The sequence below is a fragment of the Lissotriton helveticus genome, chromosome 3_2, assembly GCF_964261635.1.
Source record: "Lissotriton helveticus chromosome 3_2, aLisHel1.1, whole genome shotgun sequence".
Lineage (NCBI taxonomy): Eukaryota > Metazoa > Chordata > Amphibia > Caudata > Salamandridae > Lissotriton > Lissotriton helveticus.
In genome coordinates this window covers 393,541,981-393,557,015 of record NC_136062.1, presented here as the reverse complement: position 1 = coordinate 393,557,015, position 15,035 = coordinate 393,541,981, and the positions used below count along the sequence as shown (strand labels likewise).

At 43.5% G+C, this 15,035-nt stretch overlaps 1 protein-coding gene across 1 annotated transcript in view; it reads right to left on the bottom strand.

Moving 5' to 3' along the window:
• Positions 1 to 15,035, bottom strand: part of SHANK2 (SH3 and multiple ankyrin repeat domains 2) — a 3,078,421-nt gene that overhangs the window by 2,870,199 nt on the left and 193,187 nt on the right. Inside the window, exon 2 of the mRNA XM_078684305.1 lies at positions 10,647 to 10,805. The gene's annotated coding sequence lies outside the window, so the exon portion shown is untranslated. The remainder of the gene's footprint in view (positions 1 to 10,646; positions 10,806 to 15,035) is intronic.

The window sequence follows — 15,035 nt, the reverse complement described above, 5'->3', positions numbered from 1 at the left end:
GCTGCAGCACTGAAGGTATCCTACAAAATGCAACTTTACAAACACAAAATGAGGTCCTGAATAAGAGGGTGACCAGGCCCAAAGCCTCTAAAGAATCCGGTCTGACTGGCAAATGCCTGACCAAGTCAATGAAGGGCACATGAACACAAGTTGCATCGAATTCTCCTAAAATCATTGAAAAATATATATCATTGTTTTTGTGCATAAATACTGTTTATCACACATATTCTAGCAGACACTGGATTTCATTTGATTGTTGTCCTGGTTTCGTATGTCACTACTAGTTCAACATATAATAATGTCTCTTTTTAGTCACAGACAGACGCAAAAAGTCCAGTATTATTAACTCTTACGAGTTTCCTGCAAAGTGTATTCCCAAGAGTCTATAGCAGGGGTGTTCAAAGTGGGGGCTGGCCCCCCTAGGGAAGCCTCAAGTGATCCCACGGCATTAGGAAGTATGAAGTTCATAGTATTTCAGTAAAATGATGATTTCTTTAAAAATAGAACTCTTTGTTTTTAACAAAAGGTACTACGACAGGTTGTATGAATGCCACTGAAATATTCAGAAATTGCACCACTTGAAAACGCCATTCTGCATCGGCCAAGTGTTTATAAATATTCTAAATATAAAAAATGTCATTAAGCTGACAGAATTGTTAATTAAGTGGCATGATAATTGAACACAGTGCATTTGACTGTCATTGTACAAGAACACCTCTTTAAAGCGGAGGAAAAGTACACATCTCATCTCGAGCCACCTAGATGAATAAATTATCATATATTACCGAATGCCAGTCTGCAAGCCAGTGTTTTATGCAAAATAGTTATTTGAGGACACAGGTATGTCTCATAGAAAAAAATTCATTGCCAGTTCTTTCACAGACGTTCATAAGAATTCCAAAGTAATTTAACCAGACAGGGAGACCTTTTACCTTCAGGTGAGGAGGTGTGGACTCCTAACTCATTTGGGAATTTTGTCTGGATGATTTTTGGGAAGCACGAGCAAAGGCTGCGAAAGGAGCATTTGACTCAATACGAGATGTGATTGTATGAACACTGTTTGAATGTCAGAACCACACAGGCATTTATCACGCATGCCTTAACAACACGGTCTGAACCACGAATGCATGTTTACAATACTTTCCTTTAGCACACAAGTTGTTACAACAACTTGGCTTAGGAACGCACAGGAATTCGGAATAGTATAATGTACTATCCCAACTTTATTGGGAACGTTTTCCCTATTTTTTCCATTCCACCCATTTACAGGAGCACTGTGTGTAATTAACGTTTTAGAGCGAACAAATAAGAATGAATAATATGAGTTCAGTTTTCAAAATGCAAAATTCTGAAATAGAGTAATCTATTTACTCAGAATTGTGGCATAAAAAGTGGAAGCTTTAAAAGGTCGGATTCTGAAGCCAAATACCTAAACTTGTCCCTACCCCAAGAGAATACATATTTCATAGATGCCTTTTATAATATACCCAGATGTTGGATGGTTGGTAGTGGGAAGACTTGTCAAACTTCAACACCACAAACTTAGAAGGTGCAGACAATGCCCAACAGGGATAGCATTGCACCATAAACCTAAAAGGGACTCTTCAGAGGAATTATTTGGCCAACAACAAATTTGCTTCTTGGCAAGCACATATCCTTTTGATCACACCTGAGCCTGGGACTCGGTTAGTAGAAACTTGTTGTGAAACTACCGCAATGGTGATCGATTTGTGTAGGTCTTAATTTGTAAAAGAATAAATGGTGGCTCAAACATTAGCATAAAATACTGTGGCTGTTGCTATTGAAAGTTGGTGGGCTGATTACCAAAGCTGCACAATTTTGATTCTACCTGTTCCCTTTTTAATCCACCACCAGCTACTCCCTGTCCTATTATATCACTCTTGCAGCTTGTAGCTTTCTGCTTTCTCCCTTCGTCACATTTTTGTGTATTTCTCTTCTCTTCTGCTTTCTCTTCCCTTTGTGCGTTTCCATCTCTTGCTGTGGTACAAAATCAGACAAGCAAAAATGCGTCCCCAAAAATGAGTGCCAGTTGGCCCCACCTGCAACTACCGGCTCAAATGTAGCACCTCATTGGTGTAATAAAGGTACTAATCCTTTTCTGATTGAACTCTATACGACTCTAGTCAACGTCATGAACTTTATTACTCTTCACCTATGAGGTCATAGAGGACAACCATGCTTTCTTACAACATCAGAACAGCAAGCTTGATTTAGAGTTGGATGGAGATGGATATTGTTACAATTTGTGGAAGAATTACTGAAACTAGAGGCAAATATATTGGTGGGATTAATGACATCAGATTTATATATCTTGAACTGTACAATCTTAGGATCGCCTTTACGTGGGACAACAGAAATGGGGTTGATTTACTTTAGTGTGGTGAAGGATAATCTTCAGATTTGGGAAGAAGCTGCTCAATCTGGGGGAGCAGCCAAAAGTGAGATTTCCTATTCCATTTACTAGAGGAAATGGCAGTGGTGGACTCTCCAGATTTTTCACTTCCTATACAAATCAAACAGTATTCCAGTACTGAAATAATTACACTGGTAATGATTATTAGAAGTTGTATTGATAAGCTCAAGAAGTAGACCTGGACCACACTGAGCGGTCCACTCACTGTACAGTTGTCCAGTCAGTCTTCTTACAGGTTCTTCGATACTTGTGACAATATACTATCATGTACCAGTTTATCCCTTTTGAACACCAGAATTTCATCCTGGAAAGCAACAACATGGTTTATATCGGTTAGCACCTTGTGCAAAACATGCTGAATAACCACTGAGGGCATGCCAATACCAATGGCATTCTAAATTGGTATTTAAATGTTCTTGCGACATCACAAACGATGTTAGACGTCTGCTAAGAGATTACAAAACGTTTTGATGATATGCCTTGGATAGAATGGTGTAGTACTTTCACTCCTCCAATGTATTTCACATGAGATTGATGTTAGGCAAAGGGTGATGTTCCACCGAGATAAAATCGTTCAAAGCATGCTAATCCACACACTTGCACATTTTTCAGTTAGATTTACATGCAAGAACAATGGGATTTACCCATTCAGATGCATTAATAGGTTCAATGACTCCTTTCTAGTTCTAAAGTCAACCTTCCTTCATAGATAATGGAACCCCTCCACTCTATCAACTTCAGGAATGGACCCTTCCTTTAAAATGATGTGGTGTGAGAAGCCTTTCAATTTGCCCAGCTACTCTTGAAACACTTTCGGAATGCTTCTCTCCAGTTTTCCACTTTAGAATTATGTACTGGGAACACTTATTTTTTTTATATTAGTGTCTAGCATAATTCCCAATTTTCTTTTTTCCTTCCAACCCAAGAGCAATCTACCTTTCTCCACCACAAAGATATGGCACATAATTTTTTTACCTCTAAAAATGTGTACAGATTTAAAACAACCTATCATGGGTTATTCTGTTCCACAACAACCTACTGTGTAAATACCAGAGTGTTCTAATTTCTCCTTCAGTAACGTCTCATACACATATTTGTCTGTTAGTGTACGGTGAGCAGGAGTCAGCACACATGTCCACACAAACACCTGCAATAGATTGTACTTTTTACCATTACGTGTGTCTAAAGCATTATTAGCTCTTTAATAAGTGTCTACATCATCATCTTCATCATCATCCTGTGTATCAGGAAACTACAAACTCCTCAAAATGTTTCAACCCTCGATAACCCAAATGATGCTTAAGCAGGGATAGTTTTCTCTTAGAAGTAAAAGCCTCACCATCTATTGCTTCCAAATCTGATTTAAAAGCATCCTCCCAATCATCTCATGGATTTGTGGGTTGACCAGGATGCTACAAAAACTTCGGAGGAGCTACTACATAACGAAAGTAATTTCACTAAAAGCTTAAGGGGCAGACTTACAAGAAAATGACTCAGTGCATTCCACAAGGCCTTTGGCTGCACCACGCTGCGGCACTTTCAAAGCGCAGGAATGCAACATTTTTACAATGATATGTCACATCCCTGTGCTTTCCCCTGCGCTGGCGCCCAAACAGCTGCCTTGCGCCGGCACAGGCACCCTTGCACCGTGGTGCAAGGATGCCTGCGTCATAGGGAGATTGTTTCTGTGCAGGAAAGGGCACCTACCTGCTCGAAAACAATCACTGCAGGCTTTTTCCTCTGTCAATGTGTGATGTAGAATGCAGCATGCATTGAAAGAGGAAAAAACGAGCAGAAATTAAAATATTTCTCCTCGTTGTGCCTCACTATGCCTCCCCTGGGAGGCGTAGCATTCAATGATTCCTCGTAAATCTGGAATTGTGTCTTGGTACATTGGTGTTGCATGGGTACACCTACAGCAACACCCATGGAACGCCCCTTTCAAGCAAAGTGCTGCGTGTAAAGGGGCCGTATTTGGAAGGACAGGAAAAGTCACGCAGGGTGGCTTTTCCTGTCCTTGGAAATATGGAGCAGGAAAATACGCCACCAGTACGTCACAAAAAGTGACATACTGGTGGTGCAGGGGGCTTGTAAATCTGCCCCCTAATAGTATGACAGCGCAGCAGTAAAACAACAGTGACTAATTTAAAAACAACAAATTAATATAAATATAGTGGTCCCCGATGTCTGCAAGGCTTAACATAATCAACTAATATAATAAAAGTCTTCACTGTTGACTAATTTCTTAATTGCTGCACAAGTACACTTAAAAACCATAAATTAATATAAATAAAGTTGTTCCCGTTGTCTATTTCTTGCTTGCAGGTTTGAATAGTTTTGTCCTTCTCCTGTTTTCATGTTTACAAGATTGATGAAGACTGCTGTAGTCCTCTTTCTGTTTTTTATTTTTTTTATTTGGCAGTGAGTGACAGCCAATTGAAGAGGAAACTCACGTTCTGGTAAGAATTACTCCCAAAAGGCCTTTATTTGTGAAATTGACCTTTAGTTTTGTGTAAATATGCTAAGGTGGTAATGAGCAATAAAACTTGTTTACTCTGCCTCTTATTATCTTGTTTTGCCGCTGCATGTAAATATAAAGCAGTGTACTCGAGTGGCCCCTCGTGCGCACGCCAAAATGTACATCCAACTTGGAATCCTGCAATACTGTCAATTTAAAAATCAAAATCACTATAGTAGCCAAACAAAACAGAAACGACGTGGGAATTCTAATCAAACTCCGCACCGCCCTCCGCCCAGGTGAACTAAGTCAGCAAGGCGTCAAAAGCGGGCACACTATTGCACCGAACCAACGCAGGGCTTGGACTTTCAGCACTAGCGCTGTAAAGAAGTGCCGAGGAACTCACACTTTTACAGTTCTTGTGATAGCTACGTTCTTGTTTCCTGCAAACAACGCTTGCTATAGGTTGCGGAAAATCTCGTCTCCTGACTATCTCAGACACCGGAGAATAATTTGAATGGAGACGGGGTCCAGCAGGCAGTATCACTCATCGCAAGTAAAATAATTACACTGGTAGTGATTATTCTAAGTTTTATTATTGCTCAAGAATGTAGAACTGGACCCCACAGTGCGGTCATGCAGTCAAGTCAGCCTTCCCTGGCTCCCTCATGGAACCTCCCCAGGGTTCTCTCTTTCATAGGAACACAAATCCCTTCAGGTTACAAGAATACATGAAAATACTACAAGAGAATACAACAGTTACCACCCAACTATAAATCTGGCCCAAAACACATGACAAATAATTCTTCCTCCTTGAGAGAAAGCTCAGAATACTTTCACAGATTTCGGAATGGAAGGAGTCCTTTACTAGCAGACAGGTAGAAAAATGAGTAAGGGGCAAGAGGGTAGACTTTCAGAGGAGAGGGAGTGAAGTCCAAGGTTATTGGGGGGAGCAGGTAGTAAACACAAAATGAGTTAGATATAAAAAATAAGAAGTGGTGCAGCAAGGAGGAATTACAAAGCGTGCTAGAGGAAACAAAGGTTTACAGTGTAGAATAGACTAGGGCATACAATATATTTGTTTGAAAGTAATTGATAGAAAGAGAAACAAAAGACGAGCGAAATGGAAGCCATTGCGAGGCAGTGGATGAATATGGAAGAGGATGTTGAAAAGCAAAGCATTGCATTTCGCACAGAGGGGTTAGGAAGTATAGTCAGCCCGTCCGGGCCTAAAGAGTAATAGTAGGTGAAGGACAGAGTAAAAGTGACAATAAAGATCTTAATTGCTTCACCTGGGAAGTTAAAGTCTGGGGTGTGGACAGAAAAAGAGAAGTGGGGCCTAGATAGAACCATTTTGATTGACTGAGTTGCTGACGCTGGCCTTGATGGTTAAGATGTTTTCTGGATGGAGCTCTGCGCCCGGTCTCCACTCTACATCTCACCCTACTGCTATGGTAGTGGTCTTCAACGTTCCTCAGAGCTCAGCCTCGCCATGGAGCTAATACATTCCTTTCGCTGTCAAGAGCTTTTCGTATGGCAATGATATTCGATCAGAAGTCGACAAGTATGATCAATCATCAATGGAGAGGTGTGGCTCACTGGTTAGAGGCGGCAGACCTGTAAGCAGATAACGGCCTGGGACCAGGGTTCAATTCCCGACGCGGCAGGGTCTTGGACCAGGGTCAACGGACTCGATAATTCTCGCCTCAGTGCGTACTCTAACCAGGGAACACACTCGGTAACTCTGGGCATTAAGCTTTCCTCATCTCTACAAAGGCCCCCCACAGACGCCGGGGATGCCTGGTTTCACCCTGGAGATACCCAGAAAGGGACCATCTCACAGGGAAAACCAGGACGGGTTCCCCAGTGGTCTACAGCGCCAGGACACTCGGCTAGAGTAACAGTGCGCTTTACAAGTATCTTACATTTACATTTACAATGGGGCTCCCTGCTTGAAAATCAGAGGTGCCTAATAAAATACTCTCATAGTCAACTTTTAATAACACAGAGTTCTTACTGTTTGGTTGAGCTGCATTTGCTGGATGTTTTAGTACAGACCCACACAGTAAGGCTGGGCCGGACTGGAAGTAGGGGGCACCGAATTTTGCCCCGGTGCGACGGAGGGGTGGGAGCCAGTTTTATTCTTACTGTGGGCTGGTTTTGTAGCAGTGCAGCAATATTGGCCTCCTGTAAGAAAAGCGGGAGTGGTGTTTTTTGCTAGCACCCATTTACCCCCCCACCTCCCTCCCAGGCCCGGGTTGGCCAGTGGCGTAACAAAACCTGGGTGGGCACCCCTGCAAGGAATGGTGAGGGGGCCCCTGGAATGCCAATCCCTTACAGTCATCAACTACCCTGTGGCATTGCTTCACCTTTGCCGCCTGCACCCACAAGACTATTTACAACAAGGGGTGGTGATGGACAGAGTCTCTGAATTAAGCAGAGTACTCTCACCCAGTCAAGAGATCAGGGATAGATCCAACACCGTTTTTTAGCTCATTGCACCATCCCAGTTTCAGAACCTGGCTGTATGCAAATTAGTCTGTCCCTGGCCCAGTGCATCATGGGAACAGGGCAGACCAGACTACAAAAGCCAATTCTTACACTGGGAAGGAAACAAGCTTCCGGGGACCGGTTTCTGGCATTTCAGCCGTCTTCGGCCCGGCTTGCTTGAATCCTGATGGTGCAATGAGCAAGGGACTCACATCTGAGTATACCCTTCCACGCTTAGGGTGGACAAAATTATTTACAACAAGGGGTGGTGATGGACAGAGTCTCTGAATTAAGCAGAGTACTCTCACCCAGTCAAGAGATCAGGGCTAGATCCAACACCGTTTTTTAGCTCATTGCACCATCCCAGTTTCAGAACCTGGCTGTATGCAAATTAGTCTGTCCCTGGCCCAGTGCATCATGGGAACAGGGCAGACCAGACTACAAAAGCCAATTCTTACACTGGGAAGGAAACAAGCTTCCGGGGACCGGTTTCTGGCATTTCAGCCGTCTTCGGCCCGGCTTGCTTGAATCCTGATGGTGCAATGAGCAAGGGACTCACATCTGAGTATACCCTTCCACGCTTAGGGTGGACAAAATTATTTACAACAAGGGGTGGTGATGGACAGAGTCTCTGAATTAAGCAGAGTACTCTCACCCAGTCAAGAGATCAGGGCTAGATCCAACACCGTTTTTTAACTCATTGCACCCACAAGACGGCAGCAGGAGCTTCCATGATACATCTAGTAGTGGTATTTTAAACATCGCAAATAATAAAATACATAGAGAACGTATTACAGATATATGCAATGGCCCAAGCAGGCATGGGTAATTGCTGTTTTGGATAATAGACAAAGACACTGAAATTATAAGATTCTGCAGCTGTGTCATTTTCTATATTACTTTGCATTTGCTACATATCTCACCATCTGCTGCATTAGCTACAGATTTTAGCAACACAAAATTTGTGTACAACTCAAACGGATCGGTCGTTACTAAAACCCAAGTGACGGGTTGACATGCAGTAGAAGGCCCTATGCAAAAGTCAACCGGCCACCTTTCTCTTGCTTTTTACTATATTTGTATGTTAAATTGGTACAGATTAGGTCAATCGTTTGCCTAGGTGGTGTTAATTTATTAAGAAATGCCAACATTATGAAGTACTACTATCACAAAATGTGACACATTACGTCACATAATTTGCCTTTTCTTGGCACATAATTTAATCAACCCTGCTGTATAATTTGATCTTTCCATTCTGCATAATTCCAATGGCCCTCGTAAAAATAACGTAAATTATTGTTGAGGGGTTCACATTCAGTGTAAAAGGTGACCACACCTTTTCAACGCATCTCCTTGGATTAAAATAAATCACATGTCGCTACAGAACTCCTCTACTTAGTTTATTGCAAATGTATGGGACACCATGCCTTCATTTAACTATGCCAAACAGCGCTACCTAGTCAAGTCAGCTTTTTTGTGACATTTCATTGTTTACAGCAGCTACTGTGTGACATTTTCAGGCCTTACATGTGACACTGTCTGACACCATGCGGAAAACATTGTCTTTGACCCGAGCAGATGCTTTTTATGAACACACAGCATGTATGACCCTTTTCGGGTAACTTGCCCTATTAATGTCACGAATTTGACCTAGAAATGCAAATTGACTACATTTGGACGTCTTACAAAATCATGAGTCCCTTTCAGCAATTACTCCTTTACGTCCGCCTGCAACTATCATCAACTACTCAATAAAATCATGTGCTTGTTCCTCTTCTTATTATTACATGATTATTATACACAAGGAAAGGATTTTATTTAGAAAACGAATACAGCCAATGCTGCTGTACTTTTCTGCTATTGGAGCCACCAGTATGAAAACACAAATGCACTTTGTGGAACCAATGAAGAAAAAGGCGTCCATGCTCCATATGTGTACAAGAAATTATCAATTTGACCTTACACGGTGACCTCGCATATTTCTACTATAGCTATGAGTAGCTAGTGCATTGCATTCTGGAACTTGCAATCCTGTTTATAATGAGAAACGCTAAATAACGAGAGCCAGGTTTAAAAAACAAGATGCAGCTGGCAAGAGAGAGGTTGTGATCTCTGCTGTACACTTCTGCAACTCAATGTGGTAATTTAAATGTTGAATTCACTGATGTTTTTTTATGAAACGCAGAGGTTTAAAAAAATAAATCTATGAAGCACTTGTGAGTATTTCAGTAAAGCTGGTCACTTTCGTTTTTCAATGCTGTGCTTTTATTGGTATATACTTAGCAATTATTTTTAAACTATATGTATTGGATATTGATTTTAACTTTGGCCTGGCACATTATTCAAAGTTATACAAAGCATGCCCGAGGGAATTAAGAACTCTGCGTTTCTATCAGATCGTTTAATAGGAACAGCGTGAAATCACTTACAATGGCTAGCCTTTACTCTCCTGGACTTTAGTTATTCCCCTCATCAGTACATACTTTACACAGCTAATGTAAGAAGAAAACATTTAAAATGTTTTCTACAGCAGTCCTAATGACCCCATTGATAACTTATGTAAACAGAGACATAAAGGCAATGTTAAAATGAAGTCATAATATTTTGTATAACATTTTACTTAACAATCGTGTGTATACCTATGCAGAATCTTAAAATATAAAGAGTGAGAGCTGGCAATTTTCTCTGGCAATCCTACATCTACTCCAGTCATGTTTGTGGTACCTCTTCCCTCTCAAATGAGCAGTCCTCTGCTGAGGACTCTCTCTCTCAGGGGTCCCCACCCACTCCTGTTAGATGCCTGGCAAGATCAGACTGTAATTAAACAAATGAGTTATTTTATTCATTTTCAGTCTGTGTCCACTGCAGCTGCTTTAGAGAGACACACTGCACAGACAAGCTGAGAGGGCCCCCTTCCTGTGGGGAAAATCGGGGGCACCCGCGCACCACGGGGAATCAGGGGTATTCCTTATGCCCCCGAGTTAGGCCATACCCTCACAACTCTAACCAAATGTCTGGGAACGCTTTTTAATGGAACTTTCATTTTCTCTGGCCTGCAGGTTTTTCTGTTACTGAAAATGTAGAGGGAAGTTTTCCTCTTTAATCCACCCTGAAAGCACACTATTTGAAAGGGAGTCTGTGTGCTGTCCCGCATGGAATACAATAAAGCCATCGACCATGTCCTCCCAGAGTTTTCTTCTCCAAAAGGCAGTGATTCCAGAATTGTTTACTCTATTACCATTTCAAGCACCTTTTACCGCTTACCTGTGGGCGATCTCAGTGACTTCAGTACATAGCTCAAAGCCTCCTGGGAATCTCAACACCACTCCTGTCTCCTCTGTATGTTACAAAAACGCCAATATCCACTTAATCCAGTTTGGAACATGCAGTAGATGCAATTTTCAAAAGCAATGAAGGCAGGCCCTGTGAAGATCAAAAAAGAGAAACAATGCTTTTCACAATCTTTGCAGTGACAGACACCAGGTTCACAAACATTGAAATATAACAAAACAAGCATTTACAATGCAATGGTCTCGCCTTCGCAAAAGTTTGAGCTATTGGCATTGTAAATGACACTTTTTTTATTTATGTGTTGGTTTTGAAAACAGATAAATAAATGGCATTGTCATTTACAATGCCAATAGCTTAATATCTCACAAATGCACACACACCATGCTCTCCCACACACCATGCTCTCCCTAGAACACTCACACTGCTGTCTCTCCCACACACAGCCACACACACACACATACAGCGAGCCACACACACACAGCCACAAACACATACAGAGAGCCACACAAATGCAGAGAGCCTCACTCACACAGCCATACACACACATACAGAAAGCCACACACACAGACACACACACACACACATACAGAGAGCCACACACACACAGAGCCACACACACAGCCACACACACACACTTACACAGCCCCACACACACATACACAGCCACACACAGCCACACACACAGCCACACACACAGCCACACACACACAGCCACATACACAGCCACACACACAGCCACACACAGCCACAGTTTTCAGTAAGCTTTGATCCTTTTGAGTTAGAAACAATTTATCTACAGATTATGCGCCAGATGAGGGAAAATTATGCAAAATAAAGCCGAAGCAGCAAACACAGGATCGCATAATTCCAGTGACCCTCCCCATGACCTACTATCATATTTGAACTCTAACTTTTTGATGGTCACACTGGACCCTCTCCATACCTGTCCACTGGGCGCAATATGATGAATCTATTGTGACCCCCAGCCTTCAGCACTTTTGTCAGAGTAACAGGCTCCCCCTACCCCCCACCCTAATCAGGTCTCCACAGACCCAGAAGAGACACAAGAGGCAAAGCCACGGCCCACCGTGACTGGAAGGTGTAGCTGCTCGCTTCTCCTCCCCCGGGCCCATTTATTTATTTAATGCATTTTTATATAGCCCGAACTTCTATACCCGAAGGTGTAAGAGCGCTTTATAAAAGGACCAGTTACATTACATAACATTCAGGACTGTAGGAGTTTAGGCCTAAGATCAGTTTTGCATGATAACTTATTGGTTAGTATTAAATAACGTGTTCAAAGGTCTCTGTGCTCATGATACGGCAAGGGCACCCTAGCGCTGATCCTTTTCCTCCGATTATAATACCCAAATGTTTCTGCACTTGACCTAACGTGGCTGCTAAACCGGATGCACGCTAGAAAAGAGTTGCGGTCTGCCTGAACATTAACATCAGCACTATAGGCTGCGTGTCCTGTGTTGACTCTGGTGTCAGCCACCACTCGGGGCGGAAGTAGAGAGCGGCGAGGGTCAAGCAGAGTGTAACGTGTCACAAAAGATAGGCAGGGTGACCGGGCTGTCAGCGCAGCTACACCAACCCCTGCGACCCAGCCCATGGGCACCCTAGACTTGAACGTTTAAGAGGCGGAGGGAGGAACAAGACAGCTTTATCACCGGGAGAGGTGCGCATGAATATTGGTCACAGGGCGGCACGTAGCAGGCTGGCACGGCTGTTGGCGGGAGTTCAGGGATCCCTTAACCATATGCCTGGGCGAAGGCGGCACTCACCCCCTTTCTCGCCGATGGCGGGCTGTAGCATGGCGGCTCCGATCACCAAGATGATGCCGAGGATGAACCATTCCTTGCGGACACGTTCCAGTAGGCCCATGCTGCCGGGGATCAGCAACGGACTGTCCCAAGAGTCACTAACGGAAGGGGGCAGCGGCTGTGCCTAAAGCCGCTCTCATCTCAGCTGCTCCGGCCGGGGAACCGGGAGCAGAGACCAGGCTCCAGGGGTCGCTGCCATCATTTACCGCACACCACTGATGAGCGACGCAGGAGAATCCAGCTGAATGAAAGTGGGAGCGGCTCGGCACCTCCAACGCAAAGACACCCGCTGTGCGACAGCAGCTCCTCTCTCAGCTGCCGCCTTGCCCCTGCTAGCTAAGTCTCGCCCTCCAGTGCCATCAGAGCTCTATTGGGTCCTTGTTGATCCGAGCTCTCATCACTATCTCTTCAATATGAATCGGACACAGAGTGGGTCGCGGTATTGATCGGCGCCGCTCTTTGGTGGAGTAAGGCAGCACTCTGCAGCCAAGATGTTGGAGGACAGTATTTTTCCACAGCCGCGCAACCACTCAGTTCAGGCTGGTAGACGGCCATCGACGTGACAAGGGCGCGCACAAACCAGTTAAGAGGTGAGAAGAGGGGTGGGGGAGAGAAGGCAACGTCATTTTTGGAAGCTAAGCCTGGTCCTTTGCAGACTGGGGAGCGTGTTTTTCGAGAAGAGAAAGAAACGAAAAAAACACACCCCTCAATCCGAAACAGACGGGGCTTAGCTACCAAAAATGACGTCACAGAACCCTCTTCTCGAATGGCTGGCCACCGTTTAGGCAGCCAGCCAATGGAGAAGAGGGGCGGGTTCAAGCCTCGCTACTCTGGAGACATAAGATCTCAGCGAGACTGCGCATTCGCAGCCTACGCTAGCCGAGACCTAAAAATAATTTGGGTCGCTCTATGGAAAACCTGAGCTGTGGACATCAGAGGCTGGCATAATCTCTTTGCGCCCAAATGACTAGTTAGATTCTTTTACAGGAAAGTGAAAAGACATAAAGGCAGAGATGGACAGGAAGATTACAGATGTTGACAGGTGAAAGAGGGTGGATATACAGCTGCCCTGGCATGAAAACCGTAAAGTTATTGCTAGGCTTGTGGGCACTGTACAGGTAGTGGAGCAAAGGTAGTAGTTGGTGATATTGACTAAGTTCTACTGGTATGACTTAACTTTGACTGTGGCACTGCCGAAGGCCTTGACAGTTAAGAATTGTTTTATGTGATATGATTACTACCCCCTAAACCTGGGACCTCTCATCCTCTTAATGTGGTAGGAGCTACTTGATGCTCATGCCCAGGCAAAAAGGCTTACCCTTCTGAGCAGTCAGTATAAAAGACAATTTACTGCCCAGTTGTCTGTTAACCCTCTTTAAACAATCACTATGCTAGGAAGAGGGCGAGCAGGGAGAGCTGTGTGGTTCCTCCATGTCCCTGGAGAAGGAGATTCCAGGCAAGGCCACTAGAGACTCAGCCAAAGCCTAGCAGGTCTCTTAAGACCCGCCAGTGTACTTTCAAAACACAGCCCAGAATATGAACAAAATACTAGTCTAATTCTGGGCAGTGTTCACCTGTAACCTATTAGCTGATTTCAATACCAAACAATACCACTGCACCACTATGCAAAGTCAATCTGAATCCCTGATATTTGGATTTGGAATTGAAGAACTATAAGCATTGACTCTCTTGTTACTGATAAAGGAAATTCCAAAGTTGATTCTTGAATTAATAAAAGCTTTTGTATTAAAACTATGTATCAAGCAGATGGATTCTCAAATAACACTATGTCGATGTTGATTCTCAAATACCATTATGTCGATGTTCATATCACTCCTGGTTCTTTTTTAAGAAGAATTGTCAGAAACAACACAAACATTGCTGACTACTCTTCTTCATTTATATTGCTACAAAGTAGCATGCCAAACACCTTTCCCGGCCAAAATAAATCAAGACACCTGTGAGAAATTGGGTTATTGGTTGATGGGGTGAAACCCTATTCAAGCAGCAACTACAATTCTTGTTAGGGTGAAACACAAGCATACCCCATTTTTACCTTAGCATAAACCTCAGGTTTCTTCGCACAAAAGCAGTAAGGCTTAACTTACAGCCAAAGTGTAAAGTACAGCACTTAAACCGTAATAAAATGAAAACATAACTCGACAAAAATCCAAATAGCAGAACCGGAGATAATAAAGTCTCAAGACTGAAGAAAGCAAGTGCGCAGAGGCAAAAATCGCCAATCGGGGCTATCTGGTGGGGAGTACCTGGTCCAAGTCACAACTTCCAGCTGACTGTGATGTCGAGATGCAGAGTCCTTGCCTCGAGCTAAGCTGGCCGGCATTTAGGAGTCGTTAACAAAGAGCTGCGCTTCATGGTCTGGCTATGAGATGCATCACGCAGCAGTGGAGTCAATGAAGTCTTTGACGAGAGCTTGCGATATGTGGTCTTGCGCTGTCGTCGAGGAGGTCATCAACAGGATATTGTGAGGACTAGCTCTGTGCTGCTTCGCTACTGAGGAGAAAAATCGCAGAAA